The sequence below is a fragment of the Mus pahari genome, chromosome 17 (genome assembly GCF_900095145.1).
Source record: "Mus pahari chromosome 17, PAHARI_EIJ_v1.1, whole genome shotgun sequence".
NCBI lineage: Eukaryota > Metazoa > Chordata > Mammalia > Rodentia > Muridae > Mus > Mus pahari.
In genome coordinates, this window is record NC_034606.1 from 22,506,895 (window position 1) to 22,511,059 (window position 4,165).

Consider the following 4,165-nt stretch of genomic DNA (forward strand, 5'->3'; position numbering starts at 1 on the left):
AGAGAGAGAGAGACAGAGAGAGAGAGAGAGACAGAGACAGAGACAGAGACAGAGACAGAGACAGAGAGAGAGTTAAACTGTTAAACTGACTTGTTTCTCATCTGTCAGATATCACAACCCTTAGCCCATAATCCAATAGCTATAATTATTTTAGGCATTTTGTTCAGTCTCAGTTTCTTACCTGTTTCGCATAGAAAGCCAGTTAGTTATTTCACCATAATCAGGAAAGGAATTCAAATGTTTTGAAACTTTGAATGTGCTTTTGGCTTTCAGACTGTTTGGTAATTGTTTGTTTGATCATTCTTGTATTTATGGTTCCATACCTGTAATGAGATTCTGCCTGCCTGGTACACATTATATTTCATATGAGATGGAGTGAGAAGCATAGACACACATAACCGCACAAACACTTATAAAAAAGATATATGGAAATATTTTAGAATGGCATGAGATTATGTGGAACTCAGAAGTAGATTTCACTAATAACAATCCTTAGGAAGGTTCCAGTAGACTCTATATATGTTCTGCAAAGCCCATGCAGTCATGCCTCACAGGAAGAATTTCACTTTTTCTCTTTGTTCTCTGAATAATTCATCCTAAATTCCAACCTCCTCATTTTTGGTAGACATCTAAAAACACGTTACATTTTGCCAGCCTCCTGAACATGGATCATCAATGAACAGGGCATGAAGTGTTTTCTCTGTGGGTGTTGTTTCTAATTAGTGCTTACTTTAGCAGCTCCACTGTACAGATAAGTAAACTTGCATGATTAAGTTAGAGGAACACCTTCCCACTTGCAGTTTTTATTCGCAATAGCCCATATGCAGGCATGCAACATGAGCCAGATTCTGGCCAAACTTTATTTAAAACACAGAATCTGAAACTCTTTCTTGGAACTATGAAAAGATAGCATTTATATTAATTCTTGAAACACTTAACAACTTTTTCGAAAAGATGATCCCATAAAAATAAGCACACCCAGAGATGTGTGGCAGGCTCAGCATCACTACAATATAATGAGCATTTGTTTTTGAGGCATGTTTCTTTCTTTTTTTTTCCAACATTTGTCTCCACCTTAAACTACAGATGTGAGGTCTACATGTTTATTTCAAATCAAATTTAAAACTCAGAAAATACTTGCTTTGTTCATTTCAAAAAACATTTTTTTACAATTCATTTTTTATTAGATATCTTCTTCATTTACATTTCAAATGTTATCCCAAAAGTCCCCTATACCCTTCCCACGCCCTGCTCCCCAACCCACCCACTCCCACTTCTTGGCCCTGGCATCCCCATGTACTGGGACATATGATCTTCACAAGACCAAGGGCCTCTCCTCCCAATGATGGCCGACTAGGCCAACTTCTGCTACATATGCAGCTAGACACACGAGCTCTGGGGGATACTGGTTAGTTCGTATTGATGTTCCTCCTATAGGGTTGCAGACCCCTTCAGCTCCTTGGGTACTTTCTCTAGCTCCTCCATTGGGGGCCCTGTGTTCCATCCAATAGAAGACTGTGAACATCCACTTTGGTATTTGCCAGGCACTGGCATAGAGGCATGTTTCTTTAGCCTAGTATTCCATATATAGGTCTCATCTTAAAATAATCTTTATTATAGAAACTTGCAAATAAAAAATACATCATGGACTAAAACTAACCAGACATGAAGTCTACATCTTAATGACCTTCTATAGTTAGAATAGCCATTCTAGAGACATGACGCTTCACAATATTTTTCTAGTAGGAAACAAAAAAAATCTAATTCCTAATATATTTAGAAAGATGAAGTGGATGTGGAAAAGCAATGAAAAGAAGGATGAAAGAGAGAAATGGGGGATAAATGTCATCAAAGAACATTGGGCACATGTAAATATCTTAAGGAAAGTGACTGTTTTACATAATTAATATATACTAAATAAAAATGAAGTAAAAATTAATGTGTATTATAATTTTCTTGTGCTGCCTACAAAAAAATACACTTTAAAAATAGATTCTGAAAACCATGCATGGGCTCTTTCTAACAACATTGGGTTCAAACCCTGGAACACATATGGCAGAAAAAGAGAATCAGCTCCAATGAGTTGTCTCTGACCTCCACAGACTCATGTTCTCTCTCTCTCTCTCTCTCTCTCTCTCTCTCTCTCCTTCTTTAAATGTTCTTCTTAGGCATCTTCATGTATCTTTTCCCTTTCTGTGTATTTGTGTGTCCCATGGTTTCAGCTGTTTGGACAATTCTACTTTTCTTTGTTTTTGCTAGTTTTGAGAGAAAATAGGATCTAGCCAAACATGCTATTTGCCAACAAATCTCTGTGAAAATTGCCCTTGGCTTCTTTCGGTGCCCATTTGGCTGCTGTCTCAGTCCTTTGTTCAGATTAATAGCTGCGACGAGAAGGGGAAGAGAGAAGGTAATTTCTCATGTTGTACAGCCACATCCTTGTCCAGTCATGCACTCGTGTGCTTCTGCTGATGCAAAATGAGATTTTTCTTTAATCCCTAAAGCCTGATCCCTTATCACTGTACAAATTCCGCTGTGTTTTCCCCTAGCAGAGTCAGGGCCTTTCCCATCCATGCATTATTCTTTCCTCTAATGGCCTGGCTTCTAAAGACACAATCTGTGGTTGTTGTGCTCACTGTGCTGTTAGGAGAATGTGAGAGGATGATGGTCGGCATCTATATGTTTATGGTTTTATAATGGGTACGTTAAAGTTGGACAGAGGCAAAAAAGAGAACACTGTGACCCTCAAATATAGGACTAGGCATCAAGTTGTGATAGCCTAGAGATTCTCCTGTTTATAAAAATTTAAGTAGAACTGGCATTTAGGTCTGTTGAGTGAGATTTCCACAGTTTAGATAACAGACATGGATTTAGACTCTAAGCTTGAAAATGTAGAACCATAAAATGTCTGTTTATACCACTAGATACACAAATAGATCTACTTAGTCTTCTCAAAGATGTCAATACCCACACCTTCAGCAACTTAAAGTATAGACTCTATGATAGAAGTAATATAAAGAGCACAGTTTCAAATGTAAGCATTATTGGATGATTCTCATAGCTGGATCTACTTCAATATGAATACAGCAGCATACTAAGATGGAAGAATGGGGGATACACAAAACAGAAGACGTGGTCCAGCTCACATGCAGACATGGGAGTATCCCTCACTTTGGTATGGACACTGCAGTCCTGTTCATTCAGCCCCAGATCAAATTATCCCCTTGGCAGCCTTATACTGGTGAGTCATACTGGGCTGGCTGTCAACTTCAGTTGTTAATACCACTCACATGAGCAACTGTTTAGCTGCTTCTCCCCCATTCTAGTTAGGTATAGTGCAGCTCACAGCCTGAACTGAGTTTACAGAGCCCTAAAATTGTTTCATTTATCAGCACGGAAACCTAACACACAGCACAATGACCATGACACAGAGCTGAAGCCATCTTTAACTGCTATTAATTTGTCATTTAAAGCTAAAGTATGTATAAATCAGACAGGAATTAGACATAATGTCTATTTCCTCAACCTGTCATATCCAGAATCAACAATTTTCTTCTGTCTTCCTGATGAAAAAAAGAGAATGACCACCCAGACACTTTGAAACCATAGTCTTTCTACAGAGGCCTCACAGAGAAACTGGGGGATTTAAGCACAGCACAAGAGGAATGGGCTGGTCACAAAGACTTCTTTAAACATAGTTGCAATGCTTGTATGCTACAGCTTGGAAAGAATACTCCTCCACATTGACCTGGCCACACTGAACAGAAGCTGACATTCTCTAAGCACATTGTCTGCTTAAATGTAAGCACTTTGTGAGTCCTATTTTATTTCATTATGACAACTTTGTAAGCTACACACACACACACACACACACACACACACACACACACGCACACACACACGCACACATACATACATACATACACACACACTTTCTGCTTTTTTTCTTTTTTTCTTTATTTGATATTTTCTTTGTTTATATTTCAAATGCTATCCCGAAAGTTCCCCATACCTTCCCCCCGCCCCTGCTCCCCTATCCACCCACAAGAAAACCAAGAAGGGAAACCATCATATGGATACTTAATTCCCAAGGAGCTGTAGAGGGCTGCAACCCTGTAGGTGCAACAACAATATGAACTAACGAGTACCCCTGAGCTCGAGTCTCTAG